The sequence below is a fragment of the Podarcis vaucheri genome, assembly GCF_965113315.1.
Source record: "Podarcis vaucheri genome assembly, chromosome: 3".
Taxonomy (NCBI): domain Eukaryota; kingdom Metazoa; phylum Chordata; class Lepidosauria; order Squamata; family Lacertidae; genus Podarcis; species Podarcis vaucheri.
In genome coordinates this window covers 76,347,301-76,374,026 of record NC_138761.1, presented here as the reverse complement: position 1 = coordinate 76,374,026, position 26,726 = coordinate 76,347,301, and positions in this window count along the sequence as shown.

The window sequence follows — 26,726 nt, the reverse complement described above, 5'->3', positions numbered from 1 at the left end:
AGATTTTTTTCTGGCCTACGGGACATATTCCCTTCTAGACAATTTCTGGCGCCGTGGACATGCTCAGATGCAATTTCCGGTGTTGTGCAGCGCTGGTCCTGCCCACGGAGGATCTTGGCGGGAGTGATCTGGCCCATGCCTGGTAAGTCTTGCCAATACTTGCTTTAAAATGTAAAATTCCCCCTGGATAGGCATGTAAGACCCCCAAAAGAGGACATGTCCTGGGATTCCCAGACATATGGCAACCCTAATTTATGCACATGGCTGGATAAAGTATGGATAAATAATAATGTGAGCAGAGATTTACATGCATGAAGCCAAGAGCAGCTGAGTTTCTTTGTGATTGTTGAGGGCAGGGGAATTGCTAAGAAAAATTGGGAGGCGGAAGTTTAACAATGCATTGTCTTTGTATGAAATTATTGAAGAACTATCCAAAACACACATTGAAATCTATGAGGCTGCACTTGCACATAAATTTATCATCAGGGTGCTACCTTTCTGCCTTCAAAATCTAGACTATAAAGGCAGTATGAGCACTAATATAAGAGTTAGGGGGGAAACCCTGCAATCATTATCCTTCCCATGAAGCTTGCACATTATTATAAATTATGTGACTGTTAAATATAATGTGCTTCCATAATCTGTTATTCCATCCCAAACATTATTTGCATATTCCGATTGCTCATTTATAACACTTATGTCCATTCTTCACTTTTATTTGAAATATAATTTATGTAAAAGCATAAAACACAGTTAAGAGGAGAGTTTGAAATATAGGGATACTTAAGCTTTATGAATCAGACTAAAATATTTTTTTTGAGAACCCACACTGAACATTTGTCACTTTAGAAATGTACCAAAGTTTATAGCAAAAACTCAGACTATCTGTGAAATGAACAGTGGACATCATGCAAGCACAGAAATGTTGGATATACACATTATAAACAGATAGATATAGATAGATGATAGATGATAGAGATAGATAGATGCTAGATAGATAGATAGATAGATAGATAGATAGATAGATGATAGATAGATGATAGATAGATAGATGCTAGCTAGCTAGATAGCTAGCTAGATAGATAGATAGATACACACACACACACACACACACACTTATACATACATACATACATGCATGCATGCATACACAATAGCCCCTACAAATAGAGAATAATGCTGAATGATAATGATCCATCTTTAGCTACTTTCTGACATAGGGATGTATAATAGTGATAAAGTGAGCAGACAAATGTCCCACTCCAGGATAGGGGTGTGCATACATTTCAGACTGAGTCCATTTGGTTCAAATATCATTTGTTACTGGATGAAATCAGTATTAATTGGGTCACCCCAATTGTTTTCCCATTTGTAGCCAGTCATCAACCATTGGAGGGGGGCAGGTTGTTGTTGTTGTTGTTTAGTCGTTTAGTCGTGTCCGACTCTTCGTGACCCCATGGACCAGAGCACGCCAGGCACTCCTGTCTTCCACTGCCTCCCACAGTTTGGTCAAACTCATGCTGGTATCTTCGAGAACACTGTCCCACCATCTCATCCTCTTCTCCTTGTGCCCTCCATCTTTCCCAACATCAGGGTCTTTTCCAGGGAGTCTTCTCTTTGCATGAGGTGGGAAGACCTCATGAGAAGGGGGGGCAGGTTACTTGTCGCCAATTTTGTTGGGAGCTTCCTATTACCTGCTTCCCCCCCACAGAATGCCTTGGATGCATTATCCCAGGACATTTGAAGCAGGAAAATTCCAGCCTTCAGTGGAGTAATCAGATAAAATAAAATAAAATAAAATAGAAATAAATAAACTAACAGTGGTGACTGCCAGAAGGTACTGACACAAATCAACTCCACTGTTATTGTTGGCGAGGTCCAGGGCAAAAATAAACAAATAAAAGGTTTCCAAAAAAAGAGACATGATGAATGTGAGCAACAAAAACGAATGTGAGGTTAGTGAATGGATAATGAAACAAAAGTGCTTTTCACAAATCAGTGATGAAATACATGAAGTTTTCAATGAATAGATTAACAAAACATATTGCACATATTGCACATGTGACGAATCTTGATGTATCAGGTTCCTATATGCACATGCTACCAAATGTTGGAAGTAATAAACCTGTATTAAAGCAGGGTTCAATATAGAAGTGCTGCCAGGTTTGAGTGGGCTTCCACTGCTGCCCTAGCTGCTGCCTCCATTGCTCCCCCCCCCCGCCTCCAAGCATACTTGCACCATTGCTCCCCCCCCCGCCGCTGCTGCCATTTTCATGCTCTGCTGCTGACCACTCCACTGCTTTCTCCTTTCACCACCACCTTCACAACAGCATAAGAAGAGTCCTGCTGGATCAAGCCAATAGTGCATCAAGTTTAGCATCCTGTCCAAATGGTGGCCAACCAGATGCCTCTGTAGCATGACCTGACCACAACAGCATTCTGCCTTCCTGCGATTCCAAACAACTAGCATTCAGAGGCATAATGCATTTGACAGTGGAGGTAGAACATGGTCATCATGGCCAGTCATTGTTGGTAGCCTTATCCTCCATTCAAAGTCCAATACTGCTTAGGTTCAAGCTGTCTGAATGACCATATTCTGTTGGAAAAAGGCCCCCAGGGAAAGGTGCCAAGCTTCCCAAGATGCCAGGGCTTCTCTCCGGTGGTCACTCTCTGGCTGGAATTCTCCCTCAGTCCAGAGAGACCGGTAATAAGTGACCCCTCCCTTCTGAGAGGAGCACACTCACTTTCTCCTGGTGTCTCATCACAGAAGAAAGAGACAGTCCGTAGTCTATCCAGCTACTTTATTAAGACTGTACAATCATGACTGCTCACTGAGCAGCAAACACAAGAGTCTCCGACTCAACTCAGCTTCTACTCAGAAGCGAAAGGGGAAAAAACTCTCAGTAACTCCACCCGGTTACACTGAGAACTGGCAGAGACTTCCTGTCTCACACTCAGAGACATCACATGATGTCAACAATGTAGCTGCCTGCTCGCAGCTGGTGGGAACTGAAATTCCAACATATTCTCCCATCCAAACCTACCCAGGCTCTGAGATCTTTGAAGGAGGCCCTTTTCTCGGTCCTGCCACCCTTACAGGCATGCTTGGTGGGAACATGGGAAAGGGCCTTCTAGGTGACTGCTTTAGAATTTCCTCCTTTAATAGGCTAGACTGGCTCCTTCCTTGTTTTTCTTCTGCCTGCATACGAAAAATGTTTTATTCCAGCATGTGACTTCTATCAAGTAAGGGGCTCTTGATAGTACCTATCATGTATATATATATCTGTTTTAAATCCATAAATAGTTTTATTACTTTTTAACCTCATTTTTTGTTTTATTTGTATTTGTTTTAATTTTTGTGAGCTGCCTTGGGTCTTGGTTCTGGGGAAAAGATGGGGTAATGACAATAACAACAACTTGTCTAATCCTCTTTTAAAGCTATCCAAGTCAGTGATCATCACTGCCACCTGTGGGGAGTGAATTCCCCAGCTGAACTATCTGCTACATGAATAAGTGTTTTTCAAAGATAGGGAAAATATTTCGGTGAGAGGACGGGGCAGACTTTACCTCTGTGACTCTACCCACCAGTCCAAGTGCCCAGATGTAAACCTCAGGGTCATCCTTGTATGGCATCTTAGAAGTAACAGGTTCATATTGCCTGATGAAAACAGTAGCACCCAGTGTTCTGAACGGCGAGGAAAGAAAAATGAGCAATTTCTTTTATCCTGGTTAAACAACATGGAGCAAGATTGCAACTCCTCAAATGTTGTTTTCCAAGCCATAATTGCACACCTCATGCTGACAAATTAAGGAGCAAACAAGTCCCATTCACATTTAAATAATAGACTTACACACCGCAAATGTCAAGCACTTTCTTGCGAAGCACACTTCAGTGAGCAACTGCGTGTGTCAACTCACATATGTTTTGACTAAAATCTAATGGGAGGACATGTCAGCAACCCACCACACAAAGTCTTTTCAGTGTAAGAACCATTTTGAAAACATATTAATTGCTGTATGTGTTTGGGGAGATGTTTTCCATTCAGCACACATTACAGAGACTATTAAAAATAATAAACCATCATAATGGTAGGAACTTAGTTATTAATGACCCCTGCGTGCCTTGAAATTAACTAAACATGCTACAGATCTCTGGTGCAAGAAAAGGTCTTTGATTAATGCAGTGTTAATGTCTAAAGCGGATAAAGCATTACAGCTGCTATCTTATCCCCAGTTACCTGAAAGTAAGCCCTTGTTGAATTCAGCTGTGCTTACTTCTGAATAGACAAGGATTGGATTTCACTGCACAACAGTGGGATTCACAACTTCATTTCACTTATGGCGACCTTTCTCCCTGCCATGTGGATAATAGAAACAGTGATGAAGTAGGCATCAGAGTAATCCAGTTTAGCTTCCAATTTTACTGACCTCTTTTGCTGGTATGGTATATAGAAGGATGTCCTTGGTCAAATTTCAGCCTGTGTTTTTGTAGAGTACCTACTTCTTAAATATGCCATCTACAGGAATGGGAGTTCTCTGAAAGTTGTCAAGTAGAAGAGGAGTTGAGAACCCTTTTAGCCCTATGAACTCATTATTATGATACAGTGGAACCTCGGGTTACGTACTGTCCTCCTTACGAACGCTTCGGGTAACGAGTTCCGCTAACCCGGAAGTAGATGCTCCTGGTTGTGAACTTTGCCCGGGATGCAAGCAGAAGTCACACACCAGCGGCGTGGTGGCAGCAGGAGGCTCCATTAGTGAAAGCGCACCTCATGTTAAGAATGATTTTGCCTTAAGAACAGACCTCCGGAACGAATTAAGTTCGTAACCAGAGGTACCACTTTATTAAGTTTGTAGCCGTAGTTCGTAACCACTTTATTTCAGTGAGTGCTGAAAGCACCACACAATTCTTTCCTCATCCCTCACCTGGATCAGCTCCCCGTTGCCACCACCAGAGAGGGACAGAGAGAACGTATAAACAAACACATTTTGCTTTTCCAAGGGATCTGGGTAAAATAATGAATCTGAGCCTTGAAAAGCGCATAGAGTTGTATGAGGAAGTGGGAAAGAGTGTCACACTTCCAATTTCCTCCTTCAGTTCTAAGCACTTTCTCTCCCCACCTCAATATCAAGGGGGCAGTGGATGAGGATCTGAGACACTTTGAGAAAGACCTCAAGTACACCCCTGTAGCCACGGGTGTCTCAGTGGCAACTCCTGAAGAGAGAAAAGACCTCTGAAGCTGCATTTAGATCTAGAAAGGTTTGCTGGCAATTGTACCTATTATTATTATTTGAATTTATATGCCGCCCTATACCCGGAGGTATAGGCCATTTACCCGGATCTTAAGGTGTATGGGCATGAATTAGCCTTCTTTCTGTGTCCACCAAAATACATTTTAAATTCTCCAGAGTTTAAAACTGGGGCTGAGACAGTAACACTGAAAAGACACTTGTGGGGTGTATGTGTAGCGATCCCTCTGCATTGTTGGAGAATCTTAGACATCCACTGGATAATATTTTTTATAGCACAAAATGTCTTAGAGCAAAAACATTCCCCCACCCCAATATCACCATTTGTGAATTTTGGGCACAAGTATACATCTAGTTTTGGTTAAGCGTGTTCTCCTTCATGGAGAGCACGTGTTGCGGTGGGGGCCGCCAGGAGTTGGGGGGCGGGCTAATTGATCGTTGGCCACTGATGCGATTGGGGCTTCCCTTGTTGTTGGGAAGAAGTTAATTTATTGATTGACAGCCAGAAATACTAAAACTCCTTGCACGAGGCTAGGGCTTCCTCTTTTTGCCCGTGCATTGGATTGCCCGTCCCTGCCTCCCTAGAATAGGGTTGTTCGCTTTGACCTTGCTATGCCTGTCATGGGGTCGTCTGCTTTGGAGTGGGGGCCTGGTAGGAATTTTGTTCATCTGGCTGATTGGCTGGGGCCATTTGGTTTTTGCCTACTGCGTAGCAAATCATCACAACGTGTAAGGTTCGCAGTTAGGCATTGGTTTATGGTTTGGTTGGTTGAGGGGCATGGATTGGCTGTGCCTGCCCCTCTAATGCTGCTGCTGCAAGGAATTCCGTTAAAGGAACTGGGGGCTAACTATTGCTTGTCCACTCTGTCAAGGGGGCTCGGGCCATAGCAATGAGCTCCTGGTTGCATTTGGGGTGAGGGCAGGTTCCCTGCTCCGTTGCTACCCCCAAGTGTATTCCCCTATTCTGACTTTCGCATCGTGCGGAATGTCAGTCTGCCCCCCATGGTGGGGGCAGATAGTCGCAACCAATGCCTACGCAACCACTCACAAATTTGTATTTTAATAAAGTTGTGGCCAAAATTATGCCAAAAATCTTAAACAAAAAATTCTGTGTGATGTGTGAGTTATTGGGGTGGACCTGGGGACCTCGACACACAAATATTATTTTATTATTGTTGAAGAATGCAATGAGGTTATCCCCTATTACCCTTTTCAGTCCTTTTCTTGTAGGCCATTGCTTTTTTCACCCTCCAACAGTTTTCCATTCATCATTATGTGAGCCAGCCTGCCCTATTTTTGTAATTGTAACTTGTTTCAAACTGTTTTAATGTATTTTAAATTACAACTTGACCTAGGACATTAGAGTGAGGTAATGATGATGATGATGATGATGATAAGAAAAAAACTATTGGATAAGTTCACAGCCATGCATCATATATTCAGCAACACACACACTCTCCACTACCAAATAGTATGGAGAGTTTTGAGTGGTCAGTTCTGCTCAGTCTTATTGACTATACAATGTGCTGCATCTAACTGAATCCAAGAGAATATATCCTGGGTCTCTTGTATGTCTTACACCTCATCTGCACTGTACATTTAAAGCAGTAACTATCTGACTTAGAAGACATCTGAAGGCAACCCTGTTTAGGGAAGCTTTTAATATTTGAGGAATTATTGTATTTTAATATTTTGCTGGAAGCTGCCCCTAGTGGCTGGGGAAACCCAGCCAGATGGATGGCATATAAATAATAAATTATCATCATCATCATCATCATCATCATACCACTTTAAAGAGTTGTAGTGCGATATTGCTTTAAAGAGTGATATGATACTGCTTTAAATCTATAGTGCAGTTGGGGCCAGAGACAATCACAGCCCAAGGTGCTTAGCAGCTTATCCCATGGAATCTGCTGAGTAGGAAAGAAAGCAAAAATCCCAGGTGTACATTTAGAAACTCTTGCATACACGAAACTAGATTGTGATGTGTCCGTGTATTTGCATCCCAAAGCTTTATTAGTTTCTTGTGCAGGAGCAGCTTGGACCAATGGGATGGAGCCACAGAAATAGCTTCCCACCAGTTTCATCACTGTCACTTACTGGGAGGAACAAGGTGGGGTTGAGGCTGTGTGGCCGCCCCAGCAGGAGTTCAGGATTGGCTCTGCTGATGTGTCCAACCTCAACACTGCCTTTTGCCCCTTCCCTTCCCAGGATGTGACAGCAAATGATACCCCTTCCAGGAAGCCATTACACTACCACTGCAGCTCTGCTCCACTGGGCGAGCCCCTCCTGTTGTTCTGCAGGAATGCAATACACAAACACAGCTTCCTGTGATCACAAACTGCCCTGCTTATCGGTGAAAGCAGCTTATGTGAGTGGACACGTGTGGTTTGCCTCCATCTACTGAAACAGAGGAAGTAAGCATTGCAGGAAGAGGTATGCCGAGGAAGGGATTGGATCCACTCTAGCTAAGTAAAATCATCATCGCTTTGACTCATCACCTTGACAAAGTGCCCTGCGAGTCATAAATATTCTTACCTCAGAACGCAGGAGAGCAAAGCACCCAACCCATCGGGTTGGTAAATGCTATGAAAGCAGTGCAGGTGCTCTAAGTATTTATCTTGTCTGCTGAAGGGGAGCTCACAATCAGCGGTTTGTGAGTGCATCCGTCAGCTGCGAATCAATCTGAAAACCTTCACAGCTAAAAACTACAGAGGGCTCAACATGTGACAATTACACATTGTGAATAGCCACTTACAAACTCTCCAGGACTGCAGAAGCAATCAAGAGCACTTTTCAAGCCAACTTGTAAATTTTTCAACGGTGACAAATTTGCCGGGTCACCTCTGCCACATGGCGTTATATATTTGCTGTAAATGGCAATGCCATTGTCAAGTGCAACTTAGAGACCAAGCTGCTTTTGTTACTGGATAGAATAGTAAAGGAGTGGCGGGGGGGGGGTGTAATTTTTTTCTAGCCACGAAATACTAGGCAGACCAATCCAGAAGTCAGATTGAAGCAGAAGGACTTGGACTGATATATTTTGTGGTTTATTTCTTTATAGGCATGTAGACTATGGTACACAAATAATTTGTGGCAGATAAGAGTTCTGTAGATACCACATTTGGCCTATCAGGACCTTCAAACTGCTTTGTAATTCATGTTCAGATACAAGGTAGGAATGTGATATGAAATGAAGCCAGAGATCTGCAGCTTTCTTATCCTAGGGTAAAGAAGGGTCAGTTGCCACCCATTTGCAAAAAGATTCGTCCTAAGCCCGAAATGCCTCTGCTACATACTCCAAATGAGCCCTGTACAGTGGTACCTCGGGTTGCATACACTTCAGGTTACATACGCTTCAGGTTACAGACTCCGCTAACCCAGAAATAGTGCTTCAGGTTAAGAACTTTGCTTCAGGATGAGAACAGAAATCGTGCTCCGGCGGCGCGGCGGCAGCAGGAGGCCCCATTAGCTAAAGTGGTGCTTCAGGTTAAGAACAGTTTCAGGTTAAGAACGGACCTCCGGAACGAATTAAGTACTTAACCCGAGGTACTACTGATTATCAAATCCAAATACTGAGAAAGGGCAAGGACACAGTGGGATTCCTTCTGCAGAATCACCCCAGCATAAATTTAATATCTAGGTAACTAATTTGCCCAAGATCTCTCCACGCTCTTCTGCTTAGGCTTGCCAGTGCCATCGAGCTAAAGGGACAGAGCACTTTAATCTACTGTAAATGTACAAACCTAAAGTTCTGATATGTGATTGAACCTCTTGAAAAATTATGACAATTCTGGAGCGGCCCTATTGGGTAGGAGGATAAAAGGCCTACAGACAATTTCAGCTATACAGAGAGACAACAAATGGGAATAACAATAATTAAAAGAAAACAGATGGAAAGAGGCTCCCAGTGGGTCTGTGGTCCATTCATCAAAGTCTTCATTCTCCGACAGTCTCTATGGAGGCTTTGAGAATTCTCTGCAGAGACTGGCTTACATCACACAGTAAATGTAATGTACAGCTGGGCATCATTATCCCCACTGCCTTCAAATTTCTCTAGCAGCTTAAGATTTGGACATTTTAAAATATCTCACAAAATAAGTTTCAAAATTCACATTTTAAAAAAACTTGTATTTGAAAATCTGACTTGATTTCAAATAGCTGTGGACCCCCTGCCTTGTGCAAATACACAATCAGTGGATGCTTTCTTAACCAAAGGCCCTTAGATACTCTGCAGGAGCATGCAGAGGTTGTAATTTACTGGATTCTGAGATCACTTCCAAATCAGTTCAGAAACTGGAGACAGGAGTGCTTTCTGTTTCGAATCCTTTCCAACCCTGTTCCTCTCCATAAAAATCTCCCGCTATGAAAATCACACCAATTATTTTTATTGACAGATTTTATTTTATTACATTGCTGCTAAGATTATTCTATTTAAAATAGCTTTGCAGAAGTAAGCAAGCATATAATTACACAATTAAAAATACATTTTACACATATGAAATACTAGGAAAGGTCTAGCAGCACGGAGTGGAATGTTATCAAGGAAAGAGGTTTAGTTTGCTATTCAAAACAGTCACATAATTATGGTTTAGCAGACTTTCCTCTATTATCCATATTTAAATTGAAGTGTCATTCATTAGTGGTTGAAATACTGCATTGACCTGATTTTAAAATGTAATAAAAACATAATTATTCCAGTTCTTCTTAAGTAAAATCCTTTCATTTCCAAACAACAGTGCCCTGTTTGTCTCCATTTTTTAATTCCCCCCCTAAGGAATGCCCTTTCAATTAAAGTCTGTTAAACCATTAATTTTCATTTTACAATGAAACTAGGCTAGCAGGCACAGCTGTAGCACAAATAGGTTCCCCCCTTCTCTTCACAGCTAGATCCAGTCAAGATAAAAGTAACTTTGATGCCTTGGTGAACTGACAGCTGTGGGTTCCTTCTTGGTAGATGTGCATGCTCATTTCTGTAAAGACAATGACTTGGATCCAGACCAAGTTATCTGCACTTAGGTCCCATTGAAATCAATGCGAGGAGTTAATCATGGCAAATCCCATTCAGTTCAATGGGAACTAAGCACATTTGACATAGGCTGGATCCAGCCCAAAGCCAGTAGCAGGAGATGTGCAAAACATTTCTGAATCTGCTTAATATCTCAAATGCGGTGGAGTGAGCAGAACAACACTGGATTTCATGGCAATTACAAATAAAGCTAATCTAGTGAGCTTTTCTGATTAAGCAGACTAATTTTAAAAGCAATCTTTCCTTCTTTCTTTCTTTCTTTCTTTCTTTCTTTCTTTCTTTCTTTCTTTCAGTGGTGCCTTTCAGTTAAAGCCTTTTAGTTAAACCTGCGTAAATGTCATGTTTGGTCCGGGCTTTCTAATAATCTTAGAAGCCTTCAGCTGCTTAAGGGGGATTTTTCTGCAAAACCTGGGGTTTATTATTCTAAACAAAAGCTGAGGGTAAAATATTCAACAATGCAAAGTTGAAAAATAATTTACAGCAGCTGCATTGCATTCATGCTTAGGATCCCAGCTATCAGGCTGTTATTTTGCTTAATAGATTAATTCAGAGTTGGCATGAACTCTAATGCTTGAAAACAATGGAGTCCTGGCTCAGATTAGGACTTTCATCTGTGTGTGTATTTAAAAAATAATAATAATTCTCAGAGTAATCTGGAAGCAGGACTGAACACACTTATGAATGAATACAGGCAAAACTTGCATGGGTTGCAAATAGGCTGACCTGTCCATTTTCAAGTTCAACCACAGATGGGTGATCTGCATGTTAAGGAGAAAGCAGTGAGTGTTACCAAGACTAGTTTCAAATCTGCTGTCTTCTGTAATGCACGCACAAGCAGTGTTCTCTGTCTGTTGAGTTTTGTACAAGCAATCATTTCAACCACATAAAGCCAAAGCTGTGGCCTATACTTTTCACTTCATCATTCTCACTACTGGATGACATATTCATGATGGTTACATGATGCCTGTAGCTTGTGGGCATAAAATGTGGAGCGGGGGTTAGCCCCCGATGTCATTGCAAGAGCCAAGAGTCCCCTCTACACCCCTAAATGTCCTGTATCAATCAGGAAAGTCTGAGCAGCATTCAGCATCCAACATTCAGCTCAATACACTCAGAAGTCTCCTTGCAATTAGGAAATATGATAATACGGGGTTCCTGATCATAGGAAGACTTAGAAGCATCTTCAGCTGAATTCCCTTAGAAGCCCTTCAGAACTTTCCAGTCAACGCTGGAATGACATGAATGGAGCAGCCAGGGAAGTACAAATTTGATGCTCATATGCATTGTATAGAAAGCATGAGGTTCAAGTGTTGACATGTATATTAGAATGAGCCCTCACAGGTCAGCTAACACAACTTCATGTAAACACTTAGCTTTTCAGTAGATGCCATTCAGCTACTATTCATCAATCACCCAACCATTGTGAGGAGTATGCAGGTGGAAAGAACTAGTTCCTTGGAAAAGTGGTGGAGCGTTCTTACTTAATGGCTGATGAATAGCTTTTATGGGGTCATCACCAGTTCTTAACCTTTGCAGAAAATAACTATGTTGTGCAAGGGAAATGAGACAGGTCTACTACAACAGTGCAATGACTTCTCATATGACCATGTCAACACACTGGCCTAAATAGGCAAGTTGTCAGTCCTTTGATAGGTATGGGTACTTGATTTTTTGAGCCATTTGTACAGTGCAGAAGATTCATAGGTCCTTGACAACACTTTTCATTTGTTTTCTTTGTTTCACACCTTCCAAATGTGGACCTGGGAATTTTTCAGACTTCTGTTTAAATCTGCATAACAGAGGGAATCAGAATCAGAGTGAGAATATTTGCTTTGTTATTTCCCCCCATGGATCTGAAAACAAATAGTCATCCCTAGGAATCCATATCAATCTAATACTATTATAAAGGATTTGAATGTTAATTTCAGTGCTGCAAGATAAATGCTAAATAATTCAGAAAGAAGCATTAAAAGGACAAATTTCTAGAACCTGGTTGCATGTATAAATAGGGAATGATTTATCAGTTCAAGGAAAAAAGCAAATTAGAGTTTCAATTATTATGTTTGCAGAATTCCTTGGTGGGTCATTCTTTTCATCATTAGACAACCTAAATGGATTGAGTTTTACTAGAATTATATTGGAGGCAAGCTTTTCCAAGGAGTGTAAGGGATTAAGCGATGGGGGCCTTATTACTTTTGATAGGAGCTATGCAGCTAAAACTCTGTGCATTGGGGGGGGGTTGATAAATGTCCCTGGTGCACACTTTAAAGTGACCAGTGATTGAAAATAAATAGGCATGCACGTGCAAAAAGAAACCCTGCATGATAGGTAGATTCAGAGGTTTGGTGCTCCAAATATTTTATTAGCTCTGTAAGAAAAAGTATGCAGTCACAGGAATATTATCCACTGGCTCTTCTGCTTGGTACATTAAATCCTTCCTCTGCTACAGGTCAGTTCTTGGTTAAGTGTCTATCATGCAAGGAGATCATGCTGATTTGACTATGATACTGTACCAGCAACATAGGAGCCACTTTCATTTGGTAGAATCCAATGCTGCGAAGGCCATGTGAGAGAAACACATCTATGTAGGGCTGAATTGGTGAGCCTTGTGGGGCCCCTTGATTCTTATTCTATGCTATGGAAGTAAGAAGGCATAGTTTTCTGTTCCACCCTGTATTTATTTCACGCCACACTGTTTCCATTCCTTGCATTTCGTCTTCTTTCAAAACTACATTGACGGTCTCAGTGCCTGCTGTGGTGAAATCATGAAATCTACATAATTTAAGTAATTAATTAAGTAATTAGGTAAATTATGTGACTTACATTGTCACTTCATTATTCCACCTCATTCATTGCAACACAAAGCAAAATAAAGCCAATTGTTTGGAGGGGCATGAAATCTCTTGTGTGTTGCTTGCAGATTGAAAGCAACAATGGCAGTGAAGACTGACTGTATTTGCTGGGTTTATTTCTGTTCTGGATATGACATTAATAAGCAAACATTGGCAATTTCTACTCCCATTTCTGTTTTTGTCAAAATTCTCTGACATCCATATTCTCCACATCACTGGGGTAGCTTACAGATTAATGGAACTTGTTTGCTGTTGTTGTTTTGGTTTTATCAGAACTATATGTTTCACAGAATCCAGAAGACAACCAATGGGCCCAATGACAATCGTTATGTTTAGTAATTCTAGACTTAGCCCAATAAACATTATCCAGAATGATTTAGGCCTTATGCAAATCCACCATATGTCTAAAAAAACATAATAAACAATGATAGCAATTTCTTATGTCCAATTTATATATAAAAAAGGCCATGAGCATATTTTGTGGGCCTTAAAATAATGCAAAAGTATCTCTTAACGGTATTTGGTGCACACTTTACACTTATCCAAAAGTATCTCTTTTGATTACATCCCTGCCCTAGAACAGGATCAGAGAACCAGTAGCCCTCCAGTTGTTGTTGTGTTACAAACCCCATAATCCCTGATTATTCACCATACTGGTGTGGCTGATGGGAGTCCCCACAGGTACTACCTTTCCTGCAGTAAAGTCAACTGCATCTCTGATTTCTGAATCAATGGAATGACAATACTTTCCCACGGAATTACTCTCTGAATAGTTGAGATACTACTTGACAATCTTATACTGTTTCTGAAGATTCAAAGCAGGTCAAATTCACCACTTAGGCCAGATTCATAGGCCAGGCTATTAGAATACCACACGCCGCTCCGGGTGAAGCAGGGGCTGGTGGATCAAAAGAAAATAAAGACAGAGGATCATGCATATTGCCAGGCATGCCATATATGCAGGGTTGTGGGTGCACGGCGGTGCGCCTGCATACTGTGAGCTCTCCAACATGGTGGAGGCTCAGCTACCATGGCTTTGGGGCTTCCACCCAGATTTCCTTTGAGAAGTTGGGAAGAGGAGAATTCACAAACTTCACTGCTACAGGTTTTTTTTTTAAAAAGGCTGTTCTTTCTCATCAAGACAGTGGTGCTGTTTTCCAACCCACCTTCCCAAAAACCCAACCAATGGCATTCAACAGGTTTCTTATATTCTAAGAGACAAGGAAGAAATAGTTTTCCTATGCTCTGTAGTGGGGGCGGGGAGAGAGTAGATTACCAGTGCAAAGTGAGGTTGATGAAAGCCATCTCCTGAATGTGCTCCATCTCTCCCTGTGCTTCTCCCATACTTCCTACCAGCCCCAATTGACTATCAGGTTGGGAGGAAGGGAGAATCAGAACTTTATAGGCCCTGTTCTTACCTCTTATTGAAACGATCACATGAGCAGGAGTCCAGGACCAGAGTTTAGGTCTCTAAAGGCTACAAGTGATACAAGTGCAAGCATCAGATTGTAACGCCCAAGAAGTTCATCCCTTTCCACCCTTCAAATTTCCTATCTGCACATAGACCTAGTCATAGCTGACATGGGTGACGTTAATTAACAGCTTTTCTTATCACAAACTCTTGAGTATAATATCATTCAAATTCCTTGATCTGAAACATAACTACATTGAAAAGAAAAGTTGCAGCCAATTCACTCCTACTCAGAGGAGACATATCAACATTGATGAATATGACTAATTTGGGTCCATTAATTTCAATATGTACAAGTTAGATGGTTGCAGCCTTAAGTTTCTATATTAAAATAGTGAAGAATTAAGGGCACAATATTATTTTTATTTTTGGAACTAGTACACCAAATCTGCTTTCTGCTGGAGTGTTTAAAAGGGATGTTTTTTAATGTAGCACAAAGTTATTTCAAACTTACCTTTTATTTCATTAATTTCATCAAAACCATGATTTAATGTATGGTTAAAATGCCTCTCTAATGTATTCACATGAAATGCAATGCAGTAACAAATAAGATACTGCTGGGCCTGTTGGAGTCCAGCTGAATAAAACCGATAGTGGTTTACAAATAAATTTGTGCACTTCTCAAAACTTTGGTAGCCTTCTGAAATTAGCCATTCATCAGCTGTTTCACATATTTCCCTTTTTGTGAAATGATGCATTTATCTTTTCTCACTTTAACCTTTATAATCCTCTTAGCAGCCAAGATAAATATTGTGGGAACTCATCGGTTTTATGGATTTTAGAGAAACACGTCTTTGATTAATTTTATGCCATTTCAAATGATCTGATTTGAAACCAGGCAAGTATAAATGTGCTACTTTTCTAATGACTTTGAATACAATCCTGCAGATGTCTAAATGGAGGAGCTGTAATAGGATTATATTTCTCAGTTGATCTGTTACTTTAGATATGAACAGCCTTCTGTTTTATTTCCACTTTGGAAAAATGTGTATTAGATATGCAAGTGCCTCTCTAAAAGCAAAATTTTATTTGCACCTATTTGTCCTGAGACAAAAAAAGTGAAATGTCAATTGAAGCTGATGAAAAATTGCCAAGAAAGTAGCCAGTTTTGTGCGCATGTATATGTATAAAGTGCACTTAAGGGAGCAATTCTGTTGCAAAGAAATGAAGGCTAAGGCATTTATTTTTATGTATTGATTACTTGGTTTGGTCTAGTGGTTTACTACCAGATGAAAATTTGATTTAAGGTCTTGAAGAAATTATTAAACATTATAGTTCCCAGCGTGCACAAGAAAACCTTTTAAACAAAATATGCTATATATATTCAAGGCATTGTGCTCGACTCTGATTAACCGCATTAGCCCCCTTTTCACAAGCACGTTGATTTATATTGCAATGTTCATGTTTGTTTCCACCTAGCGGCCAAAAACAGAATAGTTGCCTCCGACACGGGTCAAATTTGACAAGAGAACAGACTGCTGTGGATACGCAACCTGTCTGTCTCCAGACACTATGGTCAGGGATGACCATGGCAGGATGGTTGCAACCAGCCTTCATGTCTCATTTGCAGACATCTTTGTAACTCAGAGTTGGTCTTCCAACAGGCCTAGTGGCAGAAGCCAGCTCCCCATAGAGCACGTACTTGGGGATCCAAACATCTTCTGTTTTGTGGACATGACCAAGCTAGCGTAGGTATTCCTGAGACAGGAGTGCAAATATGCTGGGAATGTGGTCTTGGGAGAGCACATCTTGGTTTGAGACTCCTGCCAGGCGATGCCCAAAATCTTCATGTGGAAGGTGTTGAAGCATTCCTCCTGGCTGTTGTAAGTTGCCCCAACTCTCTTCCACTTCAGGAGCAGGTAACTTTCTAAAGCTCATGCAGAAGGCACCGTAGCAACCAGCTGTTGCCCAAATCTGCTCCTCAACATGCCCATGCAAACATTCAGAGATTTTCTGTGTGAGGGTGAGGGTGCACTATTTTTATTATTATTATTACAACTTTTTTCTTGTGAATTTTTGCAACCCTAAGAATTTGGCATCCAGGACAGCCACCCTGTGGCCCCTCCCATGCTACACTGCTGACACCCAGTCTTATCTCTCCTTTTGATTGGAATCGAGTGGAGCTGTGCAGGTGCCTACTCAGAACTTGAAGGAAGTAATGGGATGGATGAACTGCTTAGAAGTTCTATTTACAATCAAGTGGTATATACATTTTGCTAGATAGAGGAATAAATAAGATCGATGCTTACAGCAAGCCCCCTCAGCTGTGCCCTCATGCCCAAGTCTCCATTGCACACTAGGTATCAGAAGCAAGCAATATATCTAGTGCCCAAAATTAGATCTGTTTGGATGTGCCCTTTGAAGACAACATGGTAAGGAAGCGTTTTTTATTTTCTAAAATGGTTTACAGCTCACTTACTCAAATATTTAACCTGATTTATAGATTGCACTGTGAGAGCACTAAGGCTAAGTCTCAGTAAGAGCACTGTAAGTGACTTTTAAAAATTAAGCAAAGAAGCAAATGTAACTACTAATCTGAGCATGCTGTGAAATATTAATTATGCATTTCAAGTGAGGAGAATAAACAAGAAATAATTTAATCTGTGACATAAAATAAATCCCCCAGTGAATCCTTGCTGAAGGCACTTTCTAAATAAACACTTGTTTTCAAGTCACAAAGGAAATAATTTGAAAATGTTCCTTACTGAAGTCAGAAGCCGTTTATTAAAACATTTTGCAATTATCTGTTATTTTATTTTGTTTTTTAAGGAAAAGAATACACTGCTAAGGGGTTCTGCTGCTGTAGGAAGTCTACTGATGGAAAAAAGAACATGTCCCAGAAGTAAAGTGGAAAAGAATAATTACAACTGCCAAGGTTAGTTAAAGAAATAAGATACTGTCATGCCAAAGTAGAAATAAATTTGTAACTCATAAGAATTTTCATCATTTTGACAACACACTGTAAAAACCCAGTGTCACTGAAATATACAGGTAGTACCAATTATAAATCATTAGAAAATACAAAATGTGATCATCTAAAACTATGTTGCATTTAATTACTAATATTCAAATCTATGCTGCATAGGCTGCAAACCTACTAACCTAGGAAAAGGCTCCATTGAATTCATTGGGAGCCTCTGAGATGGGAGAGAATTTTGATTTGGTTCACATTTAAAGGTGAACCTACCTAATTTGCAATTTCAGGAACAATATGAGAACTGAAACACAACCATCCTTCAAAATTTGAACTGTTGTTAATTTTGCAATGCAGTTCTTCAGCCAAATAATGTGTACAAAGATGCCTTTCTTAGGGAAAGTGTTCATATACAGTGGTACCTCGGGTTAAGAACTTAATTTGTTCTGGAGGTCCGTTCTTAACCTGAAACTGTTCTTAACCTGAAGCACCACTTTAGCTAATGGGGCCTCCTGCTGCTGGCACCGCTCCACTGCCGCGCGATTTCTGTTCTCATCCTGAAGCAAAGTTCTTAACATGAGGTACTATTTCTGAGTTAATGGAGTCTGTAACCTGAAGCATGTCTGTAACCCAAGGTACCACTGTATCCATATTTCAGTGAAAATAACATACAAAAATGCAATATATGGGCCAGGGACTGGCTGGACACTGAGGAGTGGGCACCGGGAGAAGAGGGGTTGGAGACTGCCTTGGAAGCAGGGATTGGTAAATCAGGGGAACCTGTAACTGCCGGGAGATGAGAGACAGAGGCAGGAGAAGCTGCAGGATTGGAGAGTAAAGAACAGGTGTGGGAGGAGGAAGAGATAGGTTAGGCTGGTGCAAAGAGCTTCTACCTCCTTCTGCTGCCCACACTGTCTCCCTGGACCAGAAGAAGATCAAAGTAGGAGGAGCAAAAAGTTACATGCAGGTGGAAGCTTGCAGGTATAGTCTGTGCTGGCTTGCATGCAGTTTGAGTGGGAGAGATACATAACCTAAGGTCTGGGGCGGGGCCACTCTGTTGCTGCAACTGCCTCATTGGGTGCATACCCAGGAGTAGCTGAGAGACATAGGACTAATAGACATGCCTTGTCTTAAGCATGCTTTTGACAATAAAGTGTTAATTCTCTACATTCCTTATCTGTCAGCAGCATGACTGTGTGTGTGTGTGTGTGTGTGTGTGTGTGTGTGTAAATTGCTTTTCCAAGATGTGTGCATTATGAATAACTGCATACCAAAATCTGTATTTTAGGAGAAATTCACACTAAAATGCTGTTGAATTTTCATGAGGTATTTTTTTAATAGAATAAATAAATCACAAACTGAGGTGGAAATTTAGAGAACTAAAATTGAGACTGGAAAAATGAGAAAGGAGAGAAACAGACACTGTCAAATTTCACCTATCCCTACTTTTGAGTAATATGTGTAGCATTGCACCATAAGGCTACAATCAGAAAAACCCTTTAAGCCCCATCAAATGCCATGGTCCTTACTTCTAACTCAGCTTGTAGAATCTTCAAAAATCCAGCATGTTTATACAAACCTGAGACAATTTTAAATCACTGCTTGTGATTTCAGCTGCATATTTGCTGGAGATTAAGTACCTTTGAACTCATTGGGGGCATTGACCAAGGTCTGTGTTCACACTGGGGACAGTGAGGCACAACAGAGACTGTGGTGTCTTCATGATATTTGATTTATTTACACATATGTACAACCTGAACCTAGAGGGAGAGGTTGCAGAGCATTCACATCCCAAGCAGGCTGGCCTCCTCTATAAGCGCAGCATTGGATTCCAAGAACAACAAAAAGCCATCCTCTGTGTCTCTCTTACAGCTTCTCCCAGCCAGTCCACACCAGGTTTTCTGTTTGCCAAGCCCCTTGCAAAACTGACATTTCCCCCTGTTTGCTAGCATCATCCACCCTGAAATCCTATACTGGTCACTGCCCACCAATGCACAGCTTGAGAAGGGGCTGTCCCCTCCTTGTCTGGCAGTGTTCAGTCTCTCTTGGTGGTTTCCTTGATGGGCCATCACTGGTCTTTGTGTCTTAATGGCTTACTCTCAGCCAGCCCTGCCAGGCTCAGCTGACTCATTAGCATAAACCAAACCCAGGAATTTCTGTGTTTGACACCCTTAATCAAACCTAATTCTAAGAACTACAGGTAACTTTCACCCACAAATCCTAACACCCACAACCTATCGCAATACATAAGATTCAGCAGCTAACATATTTATATCTTCAAATATATTTGGTTTTGATTTTTTACAGATCTACATCATCTAATCCTTTTCATCATTCCTTAGGCACCATGGGGAAATGGATACCACATAAACTACAGAAGTTAAATGAATGGACGCTGGGCCTTCTCTCTCTTCTCAGTTATGTTTGCAGGGATTATGGGAGTTGTAGCCCAAAGCATCTAGAGGGCGGCAGCTTGGGGGAGGCTGGCTGGACAAAGGAATAGAGCTATTAGACATGGTAATTATTCATGCGATTTCTAAGCCACCCTTCATCAACGAGATCCCAAGGTAGTTTACACAGCAATGCTATTAAAACAACAGAAACATGCTCTCATTCTTCTGTATCAATTTGCATTGTACTGTGTGCTGAACAATAAATAATTGCGTCAGCAAGACAACACATTACAGCCTCTGTTACAAGGACTACTCTACACATTAAAGGACTTGGTGGGACTGAAGCTATTTGAACTTTCCACTGACTCGAGTGCCATGCTCTTAATCAGAACAGTAAGGGTCATTCCTCACAATGACATGCTGCTGTGGTGAGCTTGAAGTTGTCTCTCCCTCACCCCCAGGCTACGTTTGGCTCCTCAGCAAGGACCTTATATTCAGCATTTATCTTTGTCTTTTTCTCCTGCCGTCGATTACTTACTTGAGGTTATTGTTCTCTATCAGAGGGGAAGCTCACCGCTAGGGTTAACAAGCTGTTTAAAATGAAGAATAGTTTAGGATCCATGGAAAATAATCTGTTGCCTCCATCTGCCTTCCCTTTCCCTTTTTGCTTTTTACAAGCGAGCTGATTTACAGTTGTCGTAGAAAACATGACTTTGAATTTCCTAACTTTGTTGGGCTTGGTATCAACATTGCCTCCTTTCCACTTACTGTGCTAGAAGTCCCACAAGGTCAACCAGCCTTTATAATGCACTTGCTCAAGGCACTACTGCTACTGGTGCTAAACTCGTCATCCTGTCTGCAATCCTAGACACATTTTCCAGGGGGTAAGTACCAGTGAACTTAATGGGCCTTACTTTGAAGTGGATATGTATATGTATACTGAATAGTCAGTAAGCTTTTGAGTCAGATTATTGAGCCAATTGAGACAAAAGTGGAAAGGACCCAACAGAAGCAGAAGACATCAAGAAGAGGTGGCAAGAATACACAGAGGAACTATACCAGAAAGAAATGGATGTCTCGTACACCCCAGGCAGTGTGGTTGCTGACCTTGAGCCAGACATCCTGGAGAGTGAAGTCAAATGGGCCTTAGAAAGCACTGCTAATAACAAGGCCAGTGGAAGTGATAATATTCCAGCTGAACTATTTAAAATTTTAAATGATGATGCTGTTAAGGTGCTACACTCAATATGCCAGCAAGTTTGGAAAACTCAGCAGTGGCCAGAGGATTGGAGAAGATCAGTCTACATCCAAATCCCAAAAAAGAGCAGTGCCAAAGAATGCTCCAGAGCTGTTCCACCAGGCCTTTGGCCAGGGCACAGCCTGACACCCTCCCTTGGCAATCTTCGCGGAGCTCTGGCACAATGGTTGCCAGTGGCTTGAATTAATTAATTTTATAATGAATGATTTTAGAGTTTTGTTTATGCTGTACTTTTGTACTGTTTTATTGTTGTTAGCCGCCCTGAGCCCGGCTTCGGCTGGTGGAGGGCGGGATATAAATAAAATTTATTATTCTTCTATTTCTTATTATTATTATTATTATTATTACACAATTGCACTCATTTCACACGCTAGCAAGGTTATGCTTAAAATTCTACAAGACAGGCTTAAGCAGTATGTAGACCAAGAACTCCCAGAAGTGCAAGCTGGATTTCGAAGGGCCAGAGGAACCAGAGACCAAATTGCAAACATGCGCTGGATTATGGAGAAAGCTAGAGAGTTCCAGAAAGACATCTACTTCTGCTTCATTGACTATGCAAAAGCCTTTGACTGTGTCGACCACAGCAAACTATGGCAAGTTCTTAAAGAAATGGGAGTGCCTGATCACCTCATCTGTCTCCTGAGAAATCTCTATGTGGGACAAGAAGCTACAGTTAGAACTGGATATGGAACAACTGATTGGTTCAAAATTGGGAAAGGAGTACGGCAAGGCTGTATATTGTCTCCCTGCTTATATAACTTATATGCAGAATTCATCATGTGAAAGGCTGGGCTGGATGAATCCCTAGCCGGAATTAAGATCACCGTAAGAAATATCAACAATCTCAGATATGCAGATGACACAACCTTGGTGGCAGAAAGTGAGGAGGAATTAAAGAACCTTTTAATGAGGGTGAGAAGACAGGAGTGCCTGGCGTGCTCTGGTCCATGGGGACACGAAGAGTCAGACACGACTAAATGACTAAACAACAACAACAATGAGAGTGAAAGAGGAGAGTGTAAAATATGGTCTGAAGCTCAACATCAAAAAATCATGGCCACTGGTCCCATCTCCTCCTGGCAAATAGAAGGGGAAGAAATGGAGACAGTGAGAGATTTTACTTTCTTGGGCTCCATGATCACTGCAGATGGTGGCAGCCGTCACGAAATTAAAAGACGCCTGCTTCTTTGGAGAAAGGCGATGGCAAACCTAGACAGTATATTAAAAAGCAGAGACATCACCTTGCCAACAAAGGTCCGTATAGTTAAAGCCATGGTTTTCCCAGTAGTGATGTATGGAAGTGAGAGCTGGACCATAAAAAAGGATGATCGTCGAAGAATTGATGCTTTTGAATTATGGTGCTGGAGGAGACTCTTGAGAGTCCCATGGACTGCAAGAAGATCAAACATATCCATTCTTCAGGAAATCAGCCCTGAGTGCTCACTGAAAGGACACATCCTGAAGCTGAGACTCCAGTACTTTGGCCACCTCATGAGAAGAGAAGACTCCCTGGAAAAGACCCTGGTGTTGGGAAAGATTGAGGGCACAAGGAGAAGGGGACGACAGAGGACGAGATGGTTGGACGGTGTTCTCGAAGCTGCAAACATGAGTCTGACCAAACTGCGGGAAGCAGTGGAAGACAGGAGTGCCTGGTGTGTTCTGGTCCATGGGGTCACGAAGAGTCGGACACGACTAAACAACAACAAAATTGAGCCAATGAATCCCTTAGGCAGTCACCTAACCTTACAGGCTGCAGCTCTTTATAGGAACCCAAGCCATGAGGATAGGGCAGAGTCAAATCTCATTCTCCACACAGTCTCTCCCTGCAGCAATGATATTTCTTGTGGGTGAGTGAAGGTATTACTTAACATCCCTTGTCCAAGATGGTTGGTCAGTCATAAATGTTGAGAAGGCTGGGTGAGATGTATGTGGCAAAATATTGGGCATTGACAAGTCCATATGAAATGTGTCTGGCAGTGTTGGGAAGCATTTTTGAGAGATATGCAAATTTTGGCATTAGATGGAGCCCCAATGTCAGTGAGATCAAGAGTTTCTGGAATCCTATGAAAATTTTGACATTTTCTGTTCATTTTGACATTTCAGATTAAATTAAGAGTGGGGATACATTAGAAATCTAAACAAACCGGAACTCTTTTAGGTGAGCCCTGTCAGTGGAAGTCTTGTGCAAGTATTTCCACTTGCACAATGGGACTTTCCTTCCTTGCTCCCCATACACCCCCAGAACTGAGGTGGAGGTTCAGGAGAACTCCCACAACTGTGCATTGGGGAAGGAGAGGAGGAAACTATTCCATCTAGCAAACTGAAATGTTTGTGCAGATGGAATGATTGGGAGAGTCCAATGTTGAATATTTGCCTTTCTGTAGATTTAGCTGGTAAAAACTAGAAGATGACAAGTCCATAACCATGTATTAACTAATTTTGTTTCTTAATTAGTTTTACTGGAAGTCTTTTAAGGTGATGATTGGGCAGAGTTAATTAACTAACCTAATAAAGAGAAATGTGTCTAGATCTTCAAACAAAAAATAGTTGAAAGTATATGGACAATACCTCCTGAATCATTCCCACAACTAATGTTGGATTGCCTCCTTCTAGAGCAGCCTTTCTCAACCTGTGGGTCCTCAGAAGTTGTTGAACAACAACTCCCATCACCCCTAGCTAGCAAGGCCAGAGCTAAGGGATGATGGGAGTTGTAGTCCAACAACATCTGGGGACCCATAGCTTGAGATCTGCTGTTCTAGGGGAACCTGAGGGCCAGAGATTCTGACTATTGCAGAAACATGGGAGAAGAACTGACTGAATCATGGAGTCCAACTATCAACCATGTAGAGCTCCAAAGTTCCAGAGGTATCTGACCATACATCTGGAGGCGTGCCACAGAGTATTGGATCATTGTCAGGTAATATCCCATCATTCTAATCAAGAGCCTTCTTATCTCTGTCAACTCGTCTGGGCATAGGTGCAGTTGTGAGGAGAAAGCAGTAAAGGCGTGACAAAAAGGCAGTGTTCCAGTCAACTCTGGTTCATTTACTGCATTTCTATTACCCTTAGTGGCTGGCAGAGCAGTGCAGATATACGATATACAATATCTTTATTGTCATTGTCCCATACAGAACAATGAAACTGAAAATCTACATAAAACATTCATGAGGCTGACTTGCTCACTAGCCTCCCAGCATTGTGCATCACTGCTGCTTACCAAGAGGGAGAGCCAGTTGCTACTGTCTGTTATGCTATTCAGGGTATTAGGACTGTTACATTTAATTAATTAACAGATCTAAAAACTTTAAAGCAAATAAACCATGCCTCCAATTATTTGGGCATCCTCTTTCTTTTTCTTTCTTTCTTTCTTTCTTTCTTAACAAGTGCTTATAAACAGTTACAAAACTGCAGTTTATACAACTGCAGATTAAGAAGCATAATCTTTAAAATGGCATTTCCCCTCCTCTCATACACAGTGGGAAAGTCTGTTCTAATATGATGCCTAATGTTGTTTTTTTTTCGTTAATCATGTTGCAGCCCTGCACATAAGACATTGTGTGGAGTGTTAATTCATCCCCAAGCAGGGGAGGGTGAGGGGACTTGGGCTAGCCTTGCTCTGTCAGAAAGAAGGGAAGGGAATACTATTGCTGACAACTCTCCTTTATAAATCCCATTTGTTTAGTCATCACGTAAGCAGGAATTGTGTTTGGGGCATACAATAACCACTGCAAACAATATCTGTTAATGTGGGGCATTTAATAAACCCCGAACATTCTAAACAGGCGGCAATGTATACAAGTAAACAAGTATCTAGAAGGCCTGCATATTTCCTTTCACTATCTAACTGCCAAATGTGTAAACTTAAGGTATCCTTGAAGAGCTTCTTACAATGCAAATCGTGCCAGGAAAATAGAAAACAGCCCACTTGTGCCCTCTAGTGTGCATGGAGACTTATTTGAAGAGGGCTTTTGAAGTGATAATGCAGAGAAAATGATGAAACAGAAGACGGCTCGAGTCAGAGAGATGCTTTTTAAAATCATTTAAAAGTGAAATATGTCAGCTCCCATAAAATGAGAGCCACTGGTGTAAATATGCCTGGTGTTGTCCCTTTGATGTTTTTCTCTTACATGCCAGCTTTGGCAAGGTGAAATCAATTTCCTCTTTTCTTGGGGGGAAACAGGCATTCCACCTGAAATCTGCTTTGCTTCACAGGCCTCTGTTTTGCATCCTAATTGTGCTATGTGCCAGGAAAACAGATTGTTTGCTAATTGATATCATAAAGGAAGACAGCCCAGTGAAGGATGATTATTTCAATGCCAGCTAGCAGCTGATGAAGAGCTTGACAGGAACTCTGTCATTTTTTTTTAACACAAACTGTACCCATAAGCCAGTTTTTTATTTATATATTGCTATGAGGCTAGGTAAAGAAAATGACATTGAAAAGACAGCTGTACATTCGATGTCAGTAAAGTAAGTTACAAGCCATAGTTGACTGGAAAACTAGTTGTACCTGATATATTGAGTACCGGGATCTTCTGTCATAATTATTTACCTTGGAAATCTAAAAACAAAGGAAGCACAAATTAATGTGTCTGGTAACGGAGCAAGCTGGCTGCCATGTTAATCTGTTACACAACCAGACATATGTATGCATCAGTTACATTTCTATTTAGCACTCATTATTCGTTGCATATCCTCTCCCTTGTGAACCTCATTTGGCCTCCGCTTGTTGAAAATGTGGCGTGGGGCAAAGCATTGGCAGAAATAAAACCGTGCCTAAATAGAACCACTGTTAAACCATTCTCATCTTAGGCCTACACAACTCTGTGACCCACCAAGCTCAGTACAGCAGATTGTTTCCCATGTTTATGGCCTGTTCGGTTCTTTAGAATTCTACCACTCTTGGAATATCAGGCTGGCAGTAAATGTTGGAAGCTTCTCAGACCTCATGTAGGCCCCACCATACATGGTTGTTAGCTATGGCAGGGAGAGACTGTAGCTCAGCACATGCTACTTTCATGCAGAGGGTATCAGGCTCAATCATTAGCAGCTGCAGTTCAAAGAATCAGGTAACAGGTGACAGGGAAGATCGCTGTCTTTTACAGTGACCCTAGAGAGCTGCTGTCTGTCAGAGTAGGCAATACTGAACTAGATGGACAGAGAATGTGCCCTAGTATAAGGCAGCTTTCTGCATTAGGTGTGATGGATCACAAATTGTACATACTTTTTCTAACCTATATGTGCATTACTGATGCAACAGAAAGCCCATCCTGCTATCTGGCCTATCAGCAGGAGGCTGAAGAGCTCATCTCTGGCCAGTGTCAAACTTTCCACTCTTTCTTCTTACCCACCCCACTGCAAAAAAAGACCCCTGGCTGAAGTAGTAGGTTTCCCCATCTGGTTGGCAACCCAAACAGCCACCTGTTAGTCACCAGATATCAATAATGTCAGGCGTGGGATGCATAAAGCCACAGCTGCACACTTCGAGTACCCTCACAAAATGGACAATTGGAAGTGTAATTGGGTTGGATCCACCAGATGTTTATGCAGCTGTTGCTT